The 24264-nt window shown below is 44.6% G+C and overlaps 2 long non-coding RNA genes across 2 annotated transcripts; both read right to left on the reverse strand.

Annotated features, from left to right (window-relative positions):
* Positions 1-82: 82 nt before the first annotated feature.
* LOC128910387 (uncharacterized) lies at positions 83-21642 on the reverse strand. Its single transcript, XR_008466698.1, has 6 exons — positions 21422-21642; positions 20737-20982; positions 19784-19892; positions 17062-17183; positions 14950-15095; positions 83-273 (listed from the first exon to the last, which is right to left on the reverse strand). It is a non-coding gene; the product is annotated as an uncharacterized LOC128910387 (long non-coding RNA).
* An 8-nt stretch (positions 21643-21650) lies between these two features.
* LOC128910392 (uncharacterized) lies at positions 21651-23969 on the reverse strand. The gene is made up of 3 exons (XR_008466703.1): positions 23768-23969; positions 23547-23665; positions 21651-22286 (listed from the first exon to the last, which is right to left on the reverse strand). It is a non-coding gene; the product is annotated as an uncharacterized LOC128910392 (long non-coding RNA).
* Positions 23970-24264: the final 295 nt, after the last annotated feature.

Consider the following 24264-nt stretch of genomic DNA (forward strand, 5'->3'; position numbering starts at 1 on the left):
CATCTCCCTCTGCTCTAGACCACAAAAACATCAGTCGCAGAGTAAGTGGCCTCCTCCTGTTATTCAGGGGGGCAAATTCAAAGGTCACGAACAACAATTAAAAGCATCAACTCGATTTCAAAAGAGCTGATCAGCCCCAACACTTACCCGACTGCGCAGAAAAGTGGGAGTTTACTGGCTGCAACTTGGTTCTGCGTTGGCTGATCCATCAGTTACGTCCAGGCATTGTGATCTTCGTATTATTATTTTTTTTTTTTTCAGATTACGTCCCCCCTGCAGAGACATGCCACAAGTTATGACATGAAGCTATCGCGTTATCTTTGCCGGCTGCTGTATCTTGGAATATTGTTCATTAAACAGTTCCTTGGTGTTTTAACCTCCAACCACCTTGAAAGTCAACCAAAGACAATTTATAAGGACGTGAAAACATACATAGAGCGTCAAATCCCAGTCCGGTTATGTTTTGGTCCCCACAAGCAGTTCACAAGTACTGGTTACGCCCTTGTGCCACCCGTATCATATGTATACTCAATAAATGTCTTTACAATGAAACAAACTCCCAGAATTCCTGATCATATTTACTTATTTCCTCTGCAGTAGAGGAATAAAAGAACTAACAAAGGCACACATCCCAAATTGATACCTGATTCGAAAACTACATTGGCGAGAGGGATCTCACCCTGACAGAAAGTGACCTGTGGGGCTGCTCTGCCATTCCAAGAATAAAAATTTATTCTGTGAGCAGCAAAATTAGCAGAATTTGATTTCCTTGTCTCTTTTTGCCCTTCGTCCCCTACATCTCCTTCCAGTGCAATAAGGCCGGCCATCTGCTCTTCCCCTCCGCCAGCCCGAGCTGGGGATACCTGCAGCGGTTAGTCTGGAGCCGGAGACACGGGTGGCCCAGCAGCTCCTGTCAAACCCACGAGGTGACTGATGGTTTCTGACGGTGCTTCTGTCAGCGTGGGCACCAACGTGAATCTTTTCCTTCTACCCAGCTCCTGGTGCTCGTAGGACCTCCCAAGCAATTCAGGTGATTAAATCCCATATCTCAGATTTTAGGAATTGCTGAGCCGTTGCCAAGGTTATGAAGGGGAGGGCGGCCGGCAGATTGGGAGGCAGACCACGGAGGGCTGGCGTGCTTGGTTAAAAGCGGCCCATTCCTCTCCTTCAGCACAAATATCCAACCCCTCACAATTAGAAGTAAAACAGCCTTCGACCGTGTTGCACTAACAGTTTGCCAGCTAACTTTGTAAATTATAAGGCAATTTGATATTTTTTTTTTTAATATACTAATTTGACATCAGACCTAAAGGTCAACTCATCCCTTCATCTGCAAACACAACTGTGTCATTTATCCACGTCCCACCTTGTAACTCAGAGATAGGCTTTGTCGTTTTCAATGCTTTGGAATTTCGAGACAGAAAACTGACAGAATATCTGCCAGTTTTCTCGTTCACAGTTAAAAACGTTGGTCTGAAGGGAGACAAAACCCACTGAATTCAGTTCTTCTACCAACAGCAAGAGTTTCAGTCCTTCCCTTTTAGGAAAAGTTGCAGGATCCCAGCCATGAGTCACCTCTTTGGAAGAAAAGGATGGAACATTACAACTACTTTTGCCCGAGGACTTCACCAAGAGGTAGAAGGCTTTAATGGAAAACGTCTTGTCATGCCATGCATCTCTTGGACTTGCTACGTCCGGCCTTTGCCTGACGATACCCATTTCCTTTGAAAGTTGTGGGCTCCGGTAGAGTAGGGACGCTCGGGCAGCTCATACTGGCGTGTTCCCAGTTACAGATAACACTGTGCAGTTCAGCCCCTCAGCTGGAGACCAGAGGCGGATAGCCTAAATTATTCTGTTGGGAATTAGTTTCCCTATAGTAATTAAGTGACTCTCCTTACCTGTTTTTTCATTCTGGATTTTCTCATTAATTGTAAACAGATACTAACCAGATCGTTTTGGGGAAGCTTTCATAATGAGAATTATAAACATCTTTCAAAGCAAGAAGATCTGCGCCAAGAGGCATTTTCCTCTGATTCGGTGCATTAAAAAATGTCTGGAAACAACCAATAGAACAAAATAAGATGTGCTTGACAGACAGCCAGGGCAGGCTATCTTCCTGGCAGAAATTACTTCGTTACTGTATGATTCATGGAAACTCGTGTTCCCACCAGTCTAACGCATGAGTTAGTTATAAAACTTTGCGTAAGGTTAATAAAACCCAAAAAGCCCCCACATCTCCATAACTTTAGACTATAGGGCAAATCGTCCTCATCTTCCCATACTGGACAGGGTATTTCTAGTATATTAATGATACGAGATCCAGAACTGGGAGGGTAACGTTGGGGCTTGGGTGTTTGGCTCTGGCATTGCCACCAGATGCATTTGTAGCGTCCCTTGGGCATTTATGTAACCTCGGCTTTTACTTGTGAACTACAACCAAATCACGTATCCTTTTCTTTAACGCCCTTTTCGTTGGCTGTGAATTATATCTCATTTTGGGTTAGGACAAAAGGACAATTTCACATCCAAACAGGATTCGCAGCCTCCCAACAAGATGTGCATTTAACGCTTTACATCGCCGCATCTAATTTCAGTAAGCATCTACCCACGCTCCAGATACTGCACTGAGGCCTCGCTTACTTTGAGCAGCAGTAAGTCCTCTTCGCTGCGGCAGAGAATGCGGCTTTGCTCTAACTTTGAGGCGGACTGGCCGAATCCTCGCGTGTCAGTTCTCAAGCAGAGGCATCAGTCCTTTTTTGTCAGTTGAGATAAATTGACCGTGCCATTCGTAACTCTGTAATCACGGGCACATTACTCAACGTACAGTTTGGAGAGTTTTCAAACTGCCGTTATAAACTATCTTAAAGAGAAGGGACAGCCACCGCATTTCAAAACTTTGCCTGCCCGTCTGCGTCAGTCAGCAAACAAATTTCAGGATCGCTTGGTAAAATACAACCCCAAATTTAAAACCGCTCTCTGACAGATACCCAAAGAGCAGAGAGAGGAACGCCGCTTAACCCAGCAACGCTCCGGCCTCTTTAAAAACAGGCAGACCTACCGTACATCTAAGCCACTTTGCTAATTAATAGCTAAGCCCATGTCACTCCAGATGAACAACATCTGATGGCCAAGACAGATGACTGCAAAAAAAAAAAGTAACTAACAGCAGTTTGACGAGAGCGAGAATCAACACTGCCATCAGAGGGGAGAGCAGGGGGTCAACAGAAGAGAAAATCTGTGGAGGATCAACGGTCACGTTCTACGTATTGATTTATTTCATCTGTGCCTTACAGAAAAATCATATGCCAGTGGGCTCTGTAATTTTATCAAAAAAAAAATCAAATTTAAATTTAAATATAAAAGTGAAAGCGATTTATAGGAGCGTGGATGTTAGCGAGAGGGTAGACTCAAAGACGGTAGTACTAACCTGTGTATTTTGGGGAAACTTGGAGCCACCCTAGTGCCTATCTTCTATAAACTGCATCATTTATATGAATTGCTCGGCGCCCACAGACTAAAGCAAATTTGATAAAGGAAAAAGTAGTCCTCGGTTTTATCATTGAAAGAAACACGACTGGGCTGAGGGAAAAAATAAGACCGGCACGTTAAAAATAACTGTTAGGAAAAGGACTGCTGGTCCGATGGCAACTCACGCGTGATGCAGTCAACGGCCCGTGACCATGGGATTGGCGCTGTTTAAATTCACAGCTTTTCAGAAGGACGAAGCTTGCTCCCTATTCATCTTTGCCACCGTCTAAAGAATTAAGAGTGGCTGGTGACGAAGAACAAATTCATCATGTTTACTGTGACAACCATGACTGTTATAAAACAGATACTCTTACAGCACATGCTGACCTCCCCCAGCACCTTTTCTTTCTTTATTCAAAACTGGTTGAACAGTCACTTCAGGTCCCCTGAGACATGTGTCCAGAAAAGCGCTGATTCCAGGAATGAATCCGTTTCAGGTACACGCAATAGAAATTGCTTGTAATACACTACCTGCGGTTACCTGCCCAGATGTACTGTTGTTCTCACACCTAAAATCATGCAGTTATTTCTTAAAGAATGGTTTTAAGCAGTCTTCAGGAACAACCAGCTGTGTAGAAAAATAGCTAACCGAAAGATATTTACCTTTCATTTAATTCCATATTTGATTCTTATCTTGCCATTTACTCGTTAACGGTGGAAGTGACTGAGACAGGGAGCAATTAGGAAATTTCTGAACCAAAGTCAGCTCAAGCGCAGTCAATATGAAACTACCGTCAAAGCCAACGTGCAAAGGTTTCAAATGGGCGAAGGAAAGACAGCGGAAGGAATGCCTGTGGGCTGACAAAAATGGGAAGGCTTTGAACGGACGCACAAACTCTTGCCCTGAAAACAGCTTCTTCCCTGATACGTGAGGTGTTAACAACCTTTGCCCAGGAGGACATCAGTGGAAGAAGGTAAGCCGTCCCTTACCTTCCCTGACCCTACAGAGCGCAAGGTGGACCCGAGCACGGGAGGGTTTGCAGCCGCACACCCCACCCAGCCTACCGTCTTCCAAGTGTAGGCTACAGAATCGCCTTCCTATTTCGTGCCTGCTTCCCTACAGACACATTGCAGCGACACCAACGTTCCTCAAGTGGCACCATCCCATCCTCGCTAAGATAAAGGGCTACACTCTCATCCAGCAGCACTCAATCTGGGCTGCAAAGAGCAAGTACAGCCTTGTTTTTCACCCTTCCCACACTCCCGGCATACTACGTTTCTCCAGGGCTAAAAAGCAAATAGCTGTGCTAGCCACCTGCCCTGCATAGTCCGACACTTAGCAAGGGTGACCATGTAATGCAGTAGGTCATTTTGAAAAGATCTTCCACAGTCACAACATGATGATACAACTTATTTGCCTGCCCCGAGCTTCAGTCGTCACAGGCAGGTAAATGAATGCAAAAGTCTGGGAGGGAGAAAGCAAAGTCAATGCAGAAAAAGAGGTGTTTTGCACTGGGCCGAGCTCGTGAGACCAAACGGCGTCTAACTTATTACTGGCATTGCACTTCGTAGCCCCTGGCAGAAGAGTCTGTTGTGCCAGGTAAGCGTCAGGGATCCCGTGTTCCTAAATATTCTTACCCTGCACTGTCGGTGAAATCTCTGAATCTCTTTTGTAGCCAAAAAATATAGCCTGGCTTGATTTCTTTCCACCCACCATCAACGAGATGGAGTCCTATGCTCAGAAGTTCCACCGTGAAGCAACAGGACAGCTGCCATCTTGCTAAAAAAACGCAAGGAGGGTAATGATGCCGCTCTGTCATTTGCTCCTTTACAACTGTCAAAGGGCCACCTGCATTTTACGCATCTGACTCCACCAACAGTATTGAAAATATGGCTTTCAGGCAAACTTTTTACAAAAAAGAAAAAAAAAAAAACGGGCTTAATGATGCAAGGACTCTCAGATGTCTCAGACATACCTTGCTGCTGAAGACACCAGAGAGGGCTCAGTCTGACAGACTGTTGTAAAACAACCAAGTTGTGAAGCAAAACAACCGAAGAAAAATGAGCCTCTCAATATTGAAACCAAATTATTCCCCCTTGCGCCGAGAAAGAGAATCGGAAGCCAAAAGTAAATACTTGAGTCATCTGACACACACACTGTAGCCACAACTCATTTAGGTATCTGCTAATTACAGCTTTGCTAGATGCCATGGAGTGACACAAGGCAGCCCTAGATGTATTTAGTTAGTTTTACAACTGAGGAGCCTGAGAAACCCTTGGGTTCTTTCCTACAGTCAACAGCTTCAACAAAGAGCCTCTCTATTAATTACAACCACATCTAGTCCTTTTTTATATATGAGAAACACCACGATCCTTATAAAAACTATAAAACAGCCATTGTCATTTAGGGATGCTATTAATCAAGGCATTCTCGTGTGTTTTCCCTTCACAGCTCCCTTGCCTAGATTTCAGCGTAACAGCTCATTGGTTTTTAACTGAAAGCAGGATGGCCATGTGCAACCATCACAGAAGGCACGGGATTTTGATTTCAGCCCAGGAAACACTGAGCCGGGATCCCTCTTGCAAAGGGGAGACCCTGAAGCGTCTGCCAGCGTTACCGGCCCTGGAATGATCCATCTGACATAAAGGCCTGAAAATAGCTACTTCGTTCTGAAACTTAACTTTCACATTGTTGATTCGCTCCTTCTCCGCTCCCAGAAAATGAGCGCACCGAGCGGGGAAGCAGCTGAATTCTTTTTGCACGATCCCAAACAGGCTACGTCTGGGATCCAGACGTGACATAAATGACAACCCGGAACGCTTGGACTCAAGATCAAGAAAAACTTTCTAACGTTAAGGGTAAGCAGCTGCCTAACGAAGCCAAAGGGTTGTCATTGTTGGAGATATTTAAGGACAGTTTAGACAAGCACGGATTAGGAATATTAGTGTAAATATTCTGCTTTGGGGCAGAGGCATGGGTTAAATGGCATCCCAAGATCCTTTCTGGTGGCCTGACACTACAGCTCCGCAGCTTCCCCTCCCAAGTCACCCATCCTCCATTTTAATAGCCTTCTGTATCATTTTTAGACTCCTTCACAATTCTCCCGGGAACTCCGCGCAAATATACTTGCAAGCCCTGAGGAAGACTGAAATCTCAGTCAGTTAGTAATAAAAAAGGAAACAGAAAAAGGGGAAAAAATAAATGGGGTTGTTATCTCATTGAGAAGTAAAAAACGAGGCAGAAGATGCCCGTGATAAAAGAAGATACCAGAACCACAGTAGTATAAATCACGAGTTACAACAGGGATATAAGTCCTGTTGGCAGAAACCTGATGTTTTTCATTTCTCCATAAAGCCATTACACACACGCCTGCTGGACTAGAGAAGTTAGACTAGTCCTGCCAGTTTGAGTCATAGCCAATTTCGATGAGTTGCAAAGTTGCCCTCCGTTTGGGTTCACGTTGGACACCTTCGCTCGACACCAGCTAATTTAGTGCTGCAGCAGATTAGCCCTGATGCGTCACTAAGTGAAACGTTTTTCAAGGCGCCTCGAAAACAGCTAAGTGTTAAGAGGATAACTTTGGAGCGACTTACTTACATTGTTTCTCCCCCTGGATAAATCAAATAGCAACGGTTCAGTTCGGATTCACTGCTTAAGGCTCCCAGTTTGTTACAGAAGTCCTCCGAGCCTTGACTTCAGCAGCCCATAACCAGGTCACCGGTTATCAGAGAGACACGGAGAGCCAAAAGGGACCTCGGTTAGTCCAAAAGGTCCAACACACCGGAAGCGGACGGCTGAGTAGGACACGCCAGCAGTAGTGTGGTTCTTCCGCGTGGTTTTATGGGGCAGTTAACTTTTGTTACCTGGTAATTACTGAGTAAGACTTCAGACAAGCTGACTCTACAGCCCACGTGGCAGCAGGCTTGTGTGGGCGGTCAGCTCACAAAAATCGTGCTGCGAGACTACGTGTTTCAGATGGGAAGGTCAGTCCGTCGGGAAAGCCAAGTTCAAGAACATAGTTCAGCCATACTTTAATTCTACTACTAAAGAACAGAAATACCAACTCTGAGGTTAAAAAACCAAAACCAAACACAAAACAAACTTGCAAAAAAGACGCCAACAAATAGGGAGACGTTACCGGGTACAAATAGGGAGACGTTACCGGGTACAGGCTGCAAAGACAAAAAGTCCAAAATATCTTCAGAATGAACAAAGCTGGAGGGCAAGCGAAAAGGGACCAGATGACAAAAATGTGTCCGTGAACAGAAAGGTAAAGAGCTTTAGAGCTGAGGTGGGAGGCCAAGATCCATGCTGCAGAACAGGCACCACTAAAGTGGGTACAACAAAGAGGAGCAACGAGGAGGGAAGAGATGGCCTTGGAAGAGGGGGGAAAAAAAGAAGAAATATTGACCATGCACATTTTTCAAAGCAGAAGCAGCATAATCCAGGGGTACAACAGCTGTTGCTTTAAGGCATGAGGTATTATTACCAAGGAAGTCGCTTAATATTATGTTCTTCTTTACTGTTCGCTCCTATGGTGCTAGTTCTTCACATAGTCGATAGTGTGAAATGTGTGAGCAGAACACGTGAATCCTTGTAAGATCAGTACCAGCATTCTTCTCTGTAAAGACACTGAATATTTTTGAAACAAACGCTTTGGTGAGTCTCAGACTTCCTTCTGTACACTGATGCCAGTTAACGGGTTTTGATCCTGTATACCTGTTTTCAACTTGACTGAAACCTTAAAGCTAAAAAGATATCAAACAATCCTAAACCATGTGATAAGCAGATGCCAAAGTCATATAATTCCCAATCTCTTCTGTTCGCTCTTTGCAATAAAAAGCAAAAACTATGGTTGATTTACTGTGCACTCAAACGTTGGGAGAATCCAGGAACATGTGGGATCAGTTTAGGTCAGGATCAAAACCCCATAATTTAGCAGAGAGCAGCTTCCAAACTAAGCTCGTATTTTTTTCAGACTGTATTTATAGTGCAGTTACTATGTGCCAGTACATCATTAAACGTCCTAAGAAGTAGAACAACCCTATTCTTTATTGGGAGGGGTTTTTTCCCCTTAACTTAGAAATGCCCATTCGAGTATAATTCCGCATGAATTGGCAACGCTCACAGTACTCGGTCCCCATCCGACCTCCAGATCCAATGGCTGCTAAGCCCTCTACAGCCTTTTCTTGTTGCTAGTGAGAGATCAGAACCTCCTGTTCTCAGTTTCTAGCATCCACCCCAGCCTGGCTACGACCGCTGCTCCCCCGACCAGTTCGAAGCGGGAAGCAGATTCGGCAAAAAAAAAAAAAAAAAAGGCAGATGTGGGCTGAAAGCAAGTGTCCGGTTCCACCAGGAGCACATCAGCCTCGAGCGGGCCGTTGAGAACCGGGAGGGATAAGCTACAAAAGCAGGAAGAGAAGAAAAAAAAAAACCAGAAAACCCAAACCCCCAAAAGCTAAACGACGAAGCCTCGAACCGTTCATGCTGTTGTCCGACCTACTGCCCAGAAGGCAGGATGGGGAGTGAGAGGACTGACTCCGATTTCCACCACCGCCTTTGCGATGTAAAGCCCTCTCTCGTGGGCTGCTCTGCCTGTACGATACAGATAGCGATGCCATTTTCAAATATTCGGGTTTCTATACTGTGTGCTCGGCCACACAGTATTGTTTCAAAGTCTGCTTATTTCCAACGCCGCGGCGTTAAAGCGGCAAACTAAGAGGAGTGCTGTGCAGGAGACAAATTGGACACGGATCAGAGATCGTAGTTTAACATACTTCTTAGAGGAATGGTGCTTTTGGATGAATACTCAGAGCCAAAAACTCGTCCTTATCGCACAGAAGTTGCTGTCTGTAGGGAAAGGCACGGTGAGAGTAACGCTGAGTGGAAAAGCTGCAGCTGACTCGGTATCTCTCTCAAACAACACTGGGACATGCTGAGCTCAGGAAGCAGCAGAAGAATGAGCAAAATCATGTTACAGACTAAATCAAGAGACACTTCTGCTTTGCAGAGTCTACAGCTGTTGCAACATCCACAGATCTATTTGAAACACAAAACATGGGCTGAAAATGAGCTATTGGAAGACGTTATTTTTTTTCCCCCCCCTTTCTTTTTTCCTTTTTACCACTTGAATGCACGCAGAAGATACAGTCTGTGTATTAAATGGTGTCCTAAGAAGAAAATGACAGAGCCAGGAATAAATACCCTGGGATTTACGCAGCCGGTGCACATTCAGTGGCAGGAAACTTTGCCAGGTTGTTATATGCGTTCATGGAACGGGCTCTAACGCCTGACTGGGAACCACTGCAATATTCAGTGGGACGTCCTGAAAGGCAGCCAACATGGCAAGCATCTCGGGTGCTTCTATGACAATAATTAGCTTTATCAAACTTTAACTAGTGATGTCAAAATATTTTTAGCTTGTAGTCATGAAATGGGCAACAAACGTACAAGTTTGCTACTTCATACTAACATATGTTTGGTCTCAAGAGGTTAAGTACTCATCTGTTTTCAAACTGTGTTAAGAAGAAAAAAAAACCCAAACCTTTTTCTCCTGTCTATGCTTTTGAAGCGTGTCTGCCTGCACACCAATTACGGCTTTGCAGGACTACTTCTCTCTCTGATATTTCTCACGATATAATGGCCTCAGCGTAGACCTGCAAGGGCAAACACAGTTCTAAGCACACGTAACAAAACTGAGCCCTCAACCAAATGTGGATTTGTTGACAGAAGGGGGGAAAAAAAAAAAAAAAAAGAAAAAGCTTTGACACAGACAACGTTTTGGCTGAAAAGAAGTTCAGACTGCTGCAACGCAGATGGCAAAAGGGCCTGCAATCTTTTTGCTTCCCTGAAATAAACAGAAATAAGGACTAGATTTTTAACTCCACTTTCAGAAGTCTAACTTCAGACCCAATTCAAAGCAATTACCGTTTAAATTATTCCACGAAGACAGACAAACCTGAAGCCAAGCACAAACCTCTTGCCTGATACCGATTAAAAGAAAGCTGTACAACTCTTCTGATAGCCCGCTACAGTCCTAGGGGCATTCCTGACATCAGCAGGCACTCTGTGAATGTGTATTTTCAACCTTAGCGTCGAGAAAACCGATAAATTAAATAAGCTAAATAATAAATAACCAGAAAAGCCAAAAAAAAAAACCTCAACCATTTTCACTACTGAGCTATAATATATTAAATCATGGATATGAGTCAACAATATCATGCTGCTGGGAAAAAATGGAAAACCGTTCTGGGAAAAATAAACACAAGGATCATCTGCAAAACACATGGCGTAACGCTTGCGTTTGGCTGGGCGGTGGGAAGCAGGCGGCTCAGCTGTGGGCACCATCGTCCCAGGAGGATGTGGACAGACCAGAACAAACCTGGAGAACAGCAACGAGGATGACGAGGGGTCTCAGGGAAGGCGGCTTATTAGAAAGAGCTGAAGGATTAGGGCTGCTTGTTCCGAGGAGCAGAGAAGCAGTCGTCTTCGTGGCAGTCTCTGGACATGTGAAGAGCAGTTAGGAAGAAGGGAAGAGTCCCCTCCACACCCCCCAGCCCCTTGGACAGCATTAAGCTCACCGAAGAGCACCAAGTGTCAGAGACAAGGCTGAGACAAGCACCCCTGCTGTGACTTTTATAAGTTTGTGCAATACTGTGTGGCTACTTTCTGAAAAATTCATCACAGTCTTGCCAGCTGAGGCATTCCTTGCACACATGCAAGCGTTTGCTCCGAAGTTGTCTTCCCCCATCGCCCAAGCAACGGAGCGCTCAGCATTTCCTTCTGGCGCCCACCTGGCCCTTCGTTTCAAGCTGCTCCACTTTGATCGTCCTCCTTTCTGTTTACTGTTATTTGCTCGTTAGTGGGTTTTGCCTCGCCTTTTTCCCAAGCCTGATCCTCTGGCTGTTGGGAGATGCACTGGGTTCCCTTTGCTGGCTCAGAAACACGTTGCACTTCTCCACCAGGAGCAGAGAAAAAAAAAAAAAGGGGGGGGGAGTGATCCGGTACTTTCCACGGACCAACCAGGTTTCACACAAGATGCGCTGCAAATGAAACACAGGCGATTCAGTTAAAATAACGTACGACAGACAGAGCTACCACCGATAGATCACCTGCTGTGGAAAACCAAGGGAAATCTGTTGAACATGACTGGGAAGTATCCAGAGCTTACTTAAATCCAAAGCAGCAAAATGCAACGGTTAAGGCATGCGGGACCAAACGGAGATGTGCACATTTAGCGTCTGCCTGCGAGTGACCGCGGCAGAGGCTGAACCCAGAGGGCAAGCGAGAAACAGATGAATGGCGTTTTTGAGAAGCACTGAGTTAATCATCCTGGGTAGCACGTTCGGGGTCTCAGGTATAATAAATCTCTTTAGATGCAGTAAGTTTGTTCCTCTCATGGAATAAGGACCTAATTAAAAAAAAACACCCTCAGGTGTCAGACAATCCAGGAAAAGTTACAAAACAAAGTGCTATTTATGCCTGGTGCCCCAGATCCAGCGTCTTCCGTGAGAGCATCGTGTCCTGGAAGACATTTCGGTCGTTCCTGGGTATTTCAGTTCTCTTCCCAACACCGCAAGCCTCTTAACAGGTAAAGGTGAGAAGGTAAAATCACAGGAGGGCTGCTACCATGAACAGAAACACCACAGATGTTCGAGCTAACCAAAAAGAAGCCGTTCAGAAAGATCAGCTACCCAGATTTGTACGATTAAACCATCCCAAACAGCTAGACGTTTTTTCCCGTTACACAGTGCGGCCCCTGTTAGCTATTGCAGAGACAATTCAGGGGCATTCCCTTTTTCCTCAGGCAACTCGTATTTCAACAGCCCTTAAAGGTACGTGTACAATTCCATCTTTATTCATATTACAAATCTTTGCTGTAGTAAGACGGCTTATTAAAACTCAAATACAAAAATTCAAAAGTTTCTTCTCCCGTTTTCTTTTCAGTGTTCATAGTGCATCCCTCGTCTACCCATGGGAGGCCAGCGGTTCCTCCCCATCACCTTAGACAGCTAAAAACCAAAGTCCTCCAAGGTTAGGAATTCACAGACTACTTTGATTCAAAAAAAAAAAAAATTGCTGTGTCTTCTACCAAGGAAAGGTCTGTGTTGGGCCGGAGGGGAACGGGTCTCACAATTATAAAGCCAACGCCTAATGCAAGGAGATCGTTCATACAACTAGACAGATCCCCCCTAGAAAATCCGGACGCAGTATCTGTACCTCAAGACTATTAATGCAGACGATTATTAAATCTCTGTTAAAAATTTAACAACCAATTGGAGACTAACAACGTAGTCCATTAGAATTAAAGGCAGAGAGCAAATTCATTCCCTTTCTCCATATAAGCCCTATTCACATTGGGATATATTAAACCTGTGTTTTAATTTTAAGGCTCCGAACATTTGTAAACGGTTTTCGACCATACAAAGTCCTGAAAACGCGAAGTACTGGCTGACAAACCCAGCTCCGCAGCACCTTGCACTGGCTGCGGTTCCGCCGCCCGTCTGAGGCTGTCGGTGTAAGTCGAACACCATCAGCGTGCGCAGGAGCCTGCAGGACCCCTCACCTCCTGCTTCATCACGCCAAAAGTCACCTAGAGGAAGCACTCGCTCGGGACCAGGTACGTCCCAGCTAACCCGCTTCTGAAATCAACTCTGCCAAGAGATTTCTTGAGTTTTTGGGAATTTTTTTTTTTTTTTTTAAACGGGGGGCTGAACAGACAATGCAAGCAAACGCGCTTAACGAAGCACCGGCAACCTGCAGATTGAGAACGGGAGTGTAGGAGAGATCAAGCGAAAACCCAAAAAGTTCAGCTATGCCGTTTATACCCCAGTACTCAGGAGCTATAGGTCAACTATAGCTGAACCTTTGCTTCACACCCCTCGCTCTTTTAAAAATCAATAAGAACGCGAAAACCACCCACCTTTCTGTCTGTTACAAGCTAAGGGAACTGCTGCCACTTGATCGAGCTTTTCTCTGACCATACTGTGGGTTGTTTTTTTCCCCCAGAGTAAATCAAGTTTCTCAATGTGAATTTCTTGGGAAAGAGAATTTATCTGCCGCCTCCCTCCTCCCCCCAAACACAATATGAGAGCGTTTCAGAAATTACTCTCCAAACAGCTATGGGTAGCAACGGAAAGGATTTTCTTCTCGCATGAAAGCGTAGCAGGGCAATTTTTAAAGAACTACTACTTTAATTTATTTTCTAAAATAACAATTCTGCATTTAAATGTTACTCGACAAAGTTAAAATGGTTCCAAGCACCATCACTCAACTCGAGGCAGCACCGCTCCCATCTGAAATTTGGGGGGGGAACAGGAATAGGGAGCGGGTAAGGAGAGAAAGAGGAAAAAGAAAAAAAAAATCTTTTTCAGAGTTGTGTGTCGAGAAGTCCAAAAATGGAAACATTTCTCAAACATGTTTTCTACGTGCAAGTATCCCAGTTTCCCAGCAACTCTGGTGGTGACATAATGTTAACGTGGTGGGAAAGGAGCTGTGGACAAGCAGCTCAGAGCTTTCTTGGAGTCTGTTCATAACCCTGCGTTTGCATTTGATAAATTGCTTCATTGTTATATCCCGTCCCCTTGAACGTGACGGTTAATTGTCCTCCTATGACACCAAAAATTTGTTTGTTTTAAAACGCTAATCTTCCAGCATTTTCTATGTCACTAGACCAGAGGTTCGGTCAAAGTTTTCCTGAACTTCCAGAAAGCTGTTTAGGTATTTTCCTCAAATAAAAACCATTTTCCGTAGGTTGAGTTTCTTCTACGTTTTTTTGTAAGACTGGCACTAATTTTAATAGCATGATTTTAATAGCTTTTAAACAAAATAAAGGATTTCATTATCTAGACCACTATTTAAAACAATCTGAGTTATAATATTGTTGTATCCATAACAACAGATGAAGTTTTTCCTCCGTGTGTTTTCAATTTATATACCAAATATTTATCAATTCCCAAACTGCACTCACAACTTCTTGAAAGGCAGGCACAGGATCCAAGTTCCTTCTAATTTACACAGTCGTAATTTTTTTTTTTTACCTATAATGGAGTTATTCATAGCCGGGTGAGCAGGACCACACTCTGAGCGAGCTGAATTTTAAAAATCAGTATTCCAAGCGAGCTAACGTCAAGGTGGGGGTTTTCTTTGTAATTTTCTAATAGGAATTCATGCGGGCGAACCCTCCGTCACAGCTTCATCGGCCTTTTTGGGACAGCGGGGAAAAGGACTCCTCCAGCGCATCTCGAGCTACCCGGGCAAGCGAGGCGGGCAACCAAGCGGAGACCCGGTTTCTGCCACCACCCAGAGCACACCGATTAATGCTGGTATTTGCAAAGGTTTTTTACGGTCGCCTTTCTGGTGAGGAGAGCAAGGCAGCCCAGCCCTGGGGATTTAACGCAGCGCTGCCTCCGGTCGCCTCCTTTGTGGACCCATCCAGGCACCACTTCGCTTACTGCCACGGTACAGCAACGAGCGCCCACCTGCAGCACGAGAAAGCCGTGGCTGGCGCACGCTTCTGCTCCTCTGCATCCTTTGCTGCTTCAAATTCAGGTTTTCCCCAAGCAGCCTGGGAACTTTTTCTCCACTTAACCTTAAATTGCCTTTCTCCCCTGCTCACAAACTTGAGCTGAAATGAAAAAAAAAAAAAAAAGAGAAAAAAGCTTGGCTTGTCTTGGTGCGTCAAGAAATAAAATCAGCTTTGAAACAACTGCAAAACAGCAAAAGTAGGTTTCAGTGGGACTTCTAATGGGCTGTGAATTATACTCACACTTAATTAAATTACCTTGCTGAATGGGGTCCTAAATTAAAGCAAGAGATACTCTTCGATGTTTACTTGGCTCGGATAATTAAAGAAAGTAACAAAATGAGGTTTTAGACCTAAGGTAAATTAACGTTTTAGTGATTAAATATTTATTTATTCAAGAAGCCGGCACAGCTATTTGGTCTACAGCAAACAGAGGAACAGGCGGACAAAATTCTTCAGCTGCTGTCCCCTGCTACCGAAACAAACGGGGAAATTCTTAAGAACTGACCTTACCTCATCCTGAGCCACTTGGAAATACCTTCTTTCAAGCCATTAAACACCCTTTTGTGTCTCCTTTGTACCCCCGGGTTCTGGGGCCCATTTGAAGCCAACGAGTGGGAGCGTGAGCTATTTACTTATTTACTTTACGCTCGGAAAAATGGAAGAGGTTTTGAAAAGGCTAGTTTCTTCTCGAGAAGGGGATGAAATTTCATACTGTCTCTTATTGAAACCAGTTCACATCTCCGAGGCCTTTCCTCTCCCTACCCCCATAATTTGCACAATTATGCATCAAATCTCATAAAAAAGTCAAGACTCCCCAAAGACCTGGAACCCGTTTCTACTCCGTCACCTGAGGGCAACTCCACCCGAGGCTGTGAAATGGCATTAGGGCAGTGGAGAAAGGAACGTGCTTTGCAGTATTGACTTGAATTAAACCGCTATCGAAAATAAAGACCCCTGAAGAGAGTTTCTTTTTGCAGCACTAATAAAATCTGTATTTTTGGCAGCAGCGACCAAAAGCTGGCTGACTCACTGAAAACAGAAACCCTTCCTCTGGCTGGTGTCACTCCTTTTCTTCCCAGGGCTGCCAGGAGCCACAGGTCGCTGCTGGAGGGGAACATCCATCGTGGCCGGGGAGCCCCATGCGGCTGGAGGTGCCCCTGCCACCGCCTGGTCCTCCTTGTCCCCCTCAGCCAAGACAACTCCCCGCGCTCCCACGCGCCGCTTCAGGCTCTCTGGCTCGTAAGCCCAGCACCTACCCGCTGTACGTTCAGCTAAAGGGAGTTTTTGAGGGCACTGAGCACTTCGGGATCCTCTCCTACACACAAACCTGGCTGGGACTAACAAGCCAAGGGTCCAGTCTCGCTTGACCAAGCGGCCACTTTGGCTTGAAGAAAGCTCTGGCCCGGGCTCTCTGCGCTGGTGGCTGGGGGAAACGCTGTTCCTGCCTCCACCTGAATTCACCTCTGGCTGGAAAACATTAAGGAGAAAGACGCCCCTGCTCCCGTTTGATTTGCCTTTTACTCTCAAGAGCATAACAAAGCACGCTCGCGTTCTGCCCCTCTCGGTTTAGGGTCCCACCAGCATGATTGTTAGCTCGGGGATACTAATTCAAAAGTACCAGGAAAGTTTTCAAGTTCCAAGGTTTTTGTATTGATGTATAGTTTAAGTCTCCACTAAAGCTTTCTGTAAGTTTTGATCAAACTGAAAACGTGATAAGCTAAGCTCTGTGCTTTGCCAGAATAACCAAAGTCGATGGAGCACGCTGACTTCTACTGAAGGAGACTTTGACTCAGCCGGTTCAGTAGCTTTCTTATACCAGGTTCTTTTTAATGTTTCTTTGCTGTCACCCATATTTATCATCCACTATATAGACAGATTTCTGCAATCCATCTTTTCGCAATGGCGCCACGTACGTTAGTTCTAGTGAGGTACCAGCGAGGATCCCCATAAAGGCTGGTTTTATACAGCAGCCTCTGGTCTCCCACGGGACACGAAGAGGAATCATAAACCCTTCAAAGGAAATCTTGAAACTCGGCAGCAGCAGGTAATTGAAAGGGAAAAGTACCTGATGATTTGAAAGGATTCTCTTAAGTTTCCTGCAACATGGCATCAGCCATCAGCCTGCCAGGAGCTCATCACTCCCCCAGATGATCCATTACTCACAGCAATATAGTCTTAACGGTTTTCCTGCAAGCATCAGAGGCAACGTCAGTAAATAAACTACGGAAGCCAAGAAATACAGGATTCTTTCCAATTAATGTACCTTCAAGATCAAGGAGAAGAAACATTGCCACAGAGGGATCGCTGTCTATTGTACCTCACCCTTACAAAAATTTTATTGGAAAAACACAGATGTTCAAGAGAAAGTTAAAAGCAAAAAAGGGGACTCAAGGACTGTTTAATCTGGATTGATACCTCTGGTGTTCCGCTGTCAAGTCTCTCATCGGTATCTGGCAACTTTCTAAAGTTATTAGAGTGACCTAACACCTTCTGCTAAACTCGAACTCTCTTCAGCCTGCAAACAACTCTGAAGGGCCGCACCTGCCTTGTTGCTTTCCGCCCCAAGGAAAAATTACTAAATACTTGGCCTTTCAATCGCACCGAGATCCTTACGCATCAGACTCACAGGACTCTTCTGCTTAGCTGACGTACTAATTTCTCTTCTTTTCCCACCTGTAGACAAAGATGCTTCCCTTTTTTCCCCAAGCAAGAAAGGCCGATTACCTTCCACACTTAAATCACGGCTTCCTAAAGGCAATCCATGCTGCGAGCACAAACAACGCCTGGCAAACGGCAGTCTCGATTCCTGTAAAGACTCTTCACGGTTGCTGTCAGCAAATGCTTCTGGCTTTAGAAACGTTCTAAAGGTGGCGTTGGGAATTTAAGTCACAGCGTTCTCTCCGCCCTAAGGAGGCCCCCTGCTCCCAAAGACGACCTACGTGGTGCCCTCCTGAGCTCCGGCCGAGGTGCGTATGGACCTCACCACCGACCGGAGAGCAAAGCCTTCCTGCAGAACAGAAACCCCGGAGGTGTAGGAAACCTGCACTCCAAGCAAGAGGGCGGCTGGCAGATGAGCTCGTGGTGTAACACTCACTGGCTTCTGTTCCACTGCTTTTAGTCCCAGGTGTCCAAAGCCCTTTCCTGGATTAGCCCATGGTCTGCCAAACCGGCAAGTGAATCCACTCAGGAGTAAACGCACTCGGCTGAGCAGTCTATTTTCAGCTCCAGGATAAAAATCTATCTTTAGGTGACACGACTAGGTCGACAATCATCTTTCTAAGCGACAAACGTCCTTTCTTTTCCTTGAAGGAAACACAACCACTCTGTTACACACAGAAGCGGTGCGTGACCTGTTACACCAATGGATTCAATCCCCAGCCCTCTCAACCTTCCTCTCTAGCACTTCTCCCTATTAACTGATATTAACGCTTTTCAAAAAAATAAAGCCCACATGGCTTCCCGTCAGGAGTATGCTTTTGCTGCAAGTAACGTAGGCAACTTCCGCAAACGAACCAGTGCAAAGGACTGCCCACAGGCCTGATCAGCCGCGTCTTTTCTACCGAGTGCTTTATCAGGGTTGTCTGTTCAGATCCCTCGCAACTGCAGCAGCTACCGCCATTCGCATCCGAGACAACCGCATGCTGAGAAATGACTGCAGGAAGCGGACTTAACTGAGACCACTAAACGTTTGTCTCAATACTAGTCTGGTAGGTCATCGCCTTTGTTTAAAGCGGCATAACAGTTTACAGTTGAGGAAAAAAAAAAACAACAACCGCGTATCAAATTTTCTTTTCCTTAATAGTTTGGAGAAGTCTTCAGTTATTTTTTTAATGCACAAATATACAGACAAATATTTATTATCTTTGTTATTTTAACCCTGTCACCATGACAGGCATGGGAAAATAAATACAGAAATAATGAGGACTATAAGCGGCCGTACGTATCGGCGACTTGGGGCAAGCTGATCACGACTTATTTAAATCAGGGGCCTCCAATAATACTGTGCTTGTGCAAGTCAGCGCTTTTGCTTTCTCATCAGCAAATGAAAAGGTTAAACGTCCACACAATCAAGACAAAACGAGCTGCTCTCCTTACATCCCTCACTTCATCAACACCTCGTCTCTAACAGCAGTGCCGCCATTCCATCGCAAACGTCTCCATGTTTGGATGCAAGGTGGAGACTGTATCCACCGAAGAGTGGAAAAGAGCTGCCCAACATTTGGGGCTCAGGACTGTTCCGTGTGGTACTTTGTGGGCAATATACTTGAGGGTTAATTAAGTCACATCAACTCCTACTTCCCTTGGAAAAATCACTACGCTGGCTAACAAGCTTTACTGTTAGGAGGCTGTTTGAACTTATAAATGGCGTTATTTTTAAAATATCTGTTTACGCAGCTGCTCGGACGCTTTTATATTTGCTACCTACTTTAGGCACATGAATTATACCTTAACTCAGAGAGAATTAGCTGGTATGATCAATATACGGGCTTTTGTCCTACTGGTGAAAACACGTTCTGGTCTAAGAAACTACGCCGCCTGAGGTCAGGGAGAGAGAATTGTACCCGGGAATCTTTACCTGAGCCCAAAAATACTAAACTTGACTGCTCACTATGAGGCGTTGTGAATTGTACGAATTAACGTGGGTCACAAATCTGCCAAAACCTTAATAAACTCCATTTATATGCATTATAAAACCCTTCCACAGTCTTGTGGAAAAAATTACCTTTCCTGAAAAAAAAATAAATAATAAAAGCATCTGTAAAATGCAAACTTTTTGTGAAACATACTTGCCAGATACACTAAAGCCCACCAATGGTATTACTCTAACCACAGAAGTTACGCTCTTCAAGGTCAATCTCCTGGCAAAATTCAAATCAGAACGATAAATCACTCCATCTAAAGAAAAAAAAGAAAAGTTGTAGATTCTGCTTTGAAATCCGTTCCCCTGATTTTCCATGGCCGTGTCCCTAAACATGCTCCCGTATGAATGCATCTTCTCGCAAGTCATGACGAAAACGGCACGGTCGTCCAGGAAAGCCTTCCCCAAAGGCTCCCTTGTTGTGTGCAAGAGCATTCGTAATGAGTTCTCTCTACCGGAAGCATTTTGACATAACACGCCCTAGCGTCACTCTCGACAGTGGTTTTTGGTTTAGTTTGGGTTTCGTTTTGTTCTCGTAGCCACATAACTCTCTAGATCACCATTATATTGGTCAATCACATACAGAAAAAGAGAAAAAAAAAAAGTATTTCTCCGGTGTTATAGTACATCCAGTACAGCGGAGGATTAATTAACTCACATCTTCACCTGTTTCCCTTGGAAAATGACTATGCTGGCTAATAAACCTTACAGTTTGAGGCTTTTCTGAACTTATAAACCCTGCAGCCTTTTAAAATGCACGCGCGGTTTGCTCAGCTGTTTGAACGCTTCTCACCTCAGTCACCCTTTCTCCCTGTGAACTCACACCCCAGAATAGCTTTGCGTCAATGAAAAAGAACCCTGTGATTGAGAGGGTATGAGATTCACACACATTCACTCCTTCCATGACTAATTGAAGGGTTGGGTTTTTTTTTTTTCTTCCCCTTTTTTATACTAAATGGAGCTATATTGCCAGAGGTCGAGAGCTAGTGAGTTGGTGTTTCACATGCTCCGGATTTATTATCTAATCGTCAGGTGAACCACTTAAACCCCTAGTGATTTAATTTTACCAACGGTAAAACAGAAGTAACAATCATCACCTACCTCAAGGTGTCGTCAGACATTCCAGTGAAAATGCCATCTAACAGCACACCAAAGGTATTCGCTGACTCTGTTGAACAGCGCGATCAAGTTCGTTCTTCCAGCTTCCCGGAGAAGTTCTTGCCGTTAGGCAAGTAGAAAATGCAGAGCGCGCGTCTCTCAACACAAAAGTGGAGGTGCTGCGTGAACCACCTCGGTGCTACACCGCCCAGAGAAGCTCGGCGTAATTGTCGCTTTTCTCCAGGAAGTCTGTTTGGGAATACCAATTTTTAGGTAAGACGTTAACACAGCTGAACAAGCAGCAAAGGATTTTTTCCTATCAGCTATGAGGAATCCACTTGATGCTAAAGGGTACATAAAAGAAAGGAGGAAAAGGAAATAGGGCACCTCGTTCGTTTCAACACCAGATTTCTGTTGCACAACACAAAATATTCTTAAAAGAGCCTCTTTGAGGAACATCCTACCATCTAACTGCTAAATGGTTTCTACATTAACATCCATTAAACGCTTTGCTACCTTATTTCTAGGTAAATAAACTTCAAGTATTATCCAAAACATTGCAAATAAACACTGCGCCAGTTTCAGTAGGGACCTTTCAGAAAAAAAAAAAAACCAGCCTGAATTTCTACGTGCAAAGGGAACTGATCTATATAAGAGTTTGCATCATTTATCCTTCAGCTGAAAATACCTGAGAAAACCGGTCGAGATCACGGTGCCGTAAGAACCAAGCGAGAGCTGCGAGGCGTCATCCTCCGATATTTCAGAATGGAATTTCTCTCTCGAGCTGATGATGCGATCCCCTTGGACACACAGTCAATAGGTACGAATTTCCCGGAAAATACATTTTTATTTCAGGAACCATTTCCTTACCCGGTGTGAACGCCGTGGCCGGCACTGTGCGTTTCTGAAACGCGGGAACTGGTTTTGGTACTACAAGTAGCTGAGGAGAGAGCATCTAAAATGATGCAAAGCAGAAAACACGAAATTCATTCTCGCTGATACACGGGTATTTCTGAATGCTGGAAAACACACCAGTTACCAGCGCATCTGGGGACTTAAGCTTGAAAGCATCTGGAATGCCAACTGAACAAGTCCGGCTGTGTCGCTTATCTAGTATTTAACGAAGAGAAACACGCCGTGCTATGTCTTTTCCCTGGCATTTACTGCAGGCAAAAATTTTTTTCTTCTTTATTTTTCAAATCAGGATTACAAAAAAAACCCCCGAAAAACTAAAGTACCAGCACCAGCAGTTACTCACCATTCTTATTTCCTTTGACAATGAAAGCGATAACGAGAAACACCATTAAAAGAATCTTAAGGCTCTCAAAATCAGGTAATGGGGAAGATCCTGCAGACGGACATTAGGAGCGTGTATCCGTAACACGCCCAAGCTTTTCACCTTTGGGAGATACCTTCAATACAGACATCTATTATCACAGCATTTCAGAAACTAGAGAAGCGCAAAGACGAGCAGCCATCGCAGGGGTGATACCAGGCTGGTTAGCAATGGAGAGGAAGGCAGATGCCAGAAACATCCTGTACTGTGGTGAAAGCTGGCAGGAAAAGAAAAAAAAAGAAAAAAGATTCAAACTGCTTTCCTTGATTTTAATAAATGAAATAATAATAGCACTTTGGATTATTTTATTCTCTCTGGAAGGAATCAAAAGAGGTGGTTGGAAAAAAACAAAAATAGAGGAAAGGAATAAAATCTGGCCTTTTTGAATTGGGAAATGTGCTTTCTTGGCAACCCATGACCTCAAAAAACGAGAGAGAAATAGAATTTCTACCAATAAAATGATTTTTTTCCTTCAACGTGCCACACTTTGACAAAACATTTCAAGCCATTCTAAGTCATTATAAACCACAGTCACTGGAAGGAAACGAAGCTCCATCGATGCTTTCCACGCGTGCTCTCCGGTGCGCACAGAAATCATGTAGCACTCCTCAATATATTTTCTGAACGCTTGGCAACAATGCATTAAATCTAACCATGGTTCCATGTTGGCACTTTCCTCCTGTACTCTGAGGTGGAAGACTTATGAAGTGGTGTCTTTCATCTTTTGAAGTTTGTAGGAGACTTCCCCCCCCCCCCTTTTTAAGTACACATATTACAAGGTTTGGAGAGGGTAAAGTCAACAAAGTGTGCCCAGCAGCTGGAATACAGAGCAGAGAAACCAGTTCCTGTTGGGGTTGAATCTACAGCTTCAGATTAGTCACCAGGAAAGCTCGCTCCTCAGACACAGGCGCTTTGTTCTCGTCACAGAAAAACCCATCGCACCCTGCGAAGCTAACGCTCTCAGGGGCCTTGTCACAGAGGTTTGACAGTTTTGTTTATGGCTTTTTTTTTTTTTTTTAAAGCTGGGAAATTCACAACGACCTGAAGCACTACGTGCCAGCGTTCTTCTCTCAGCATTGAAGAGTGCTGTCTCTAAATGCTCAGAAGCGGCCCAGGCAGACAGTATTTACAGAAGCACACGACACAATTTTACGTACAATCCACATCAGACGAGAGTTTGTGTTGATAACGATCCCTGGAAACACCACTTACATGCATATAAAATTGACTAACTCCCCACACTATAGATTGTCTTGAACGTTTACTGATCTACGTCTAAAATCAGTTTCTTCCTGTGGTAGAAATCTATCAACCCAAAAGTTGACAAGACTTCAAAACTTAGTTGGCTCCAGTGCGTAGGAAGAGACAGCAGGCTGCTTGTCGTGTCGCGAGCAACATTAGTTGATGAAACGAGCATCGTAGCAGGAAAAGACAGTGGCAACATCTCTGGTGCAAGCCTGTTACTTCAGATGCTTACCCCAAACCAGAGAGAAATTGCCATCAGGCTTCCACAGCCAAGGGAAAACAGCCTTCAGGGCATCCCCTCAGTCTTCTAGCGTATCCTCAGGATGTCTGGTTGCTCTTGTGCCTCTTTACCTGCACAAACGGTTGGCCTGGTGAAGAGCGAGTCAGCACAACACAGAAGGGTCTCCCCCCACTGAAGGAAGGGCCTTTATTTATACCCCGCAAAATCCATACCTTTCAGAGAAGGGACACTAAAGTTCACATTCCTACTCAAGCAGATCCGCGTTGGGTGACAAACGGGTATCGTTGCCCCCAGCTCCGCAGTCAGTCTCAGCCCTTTCTGCTTTAAGCTGCTGTACTTCGTGTTACCTGATTTTCCATTAGTGTAAGAGCTTCTCCTGTCAGCTTAACAGCAGCACAGCGGGCGAAAACCGTCGCTTCCACTGGAAGAAAAACAAACGCATTCAAGTTAATTAAGGACACAGAACAGAAAGTTTGTATCAGACTACTTGGAAACAGCCACCATGAAAAACCAGCTTAATTCACTGCTCTGAAATGTGAATAAAATTGGAGGCTCTGACTTGAAAAACAAGCATACGTATTCCTCACGCTCCACAAGCGTGACTTAATTTGCTTTATCTGACACAGAAACAAAAGGATGACGACATTCTCATCTCCACACCAACAGACATCATCCTTGTACCAATCTGACTCTGTATCCTCAAAGTCTC

Source organism: Rissa tridactyla, chromosome 5 (assembly GCF_028500815.1).
Source record: "Rissa tridactyla isolate bRisTri1 chromosome 5, bRisTri1.patW.cur.20221130, whole genome shotgun sequence".
Taxonomy (NCBI): domain Eukaryota; kingdom Metazoa; phylum Chordata; class Aves; order Charadriiformes; family Laridae; genus Rissa; species Rissa tridactyla.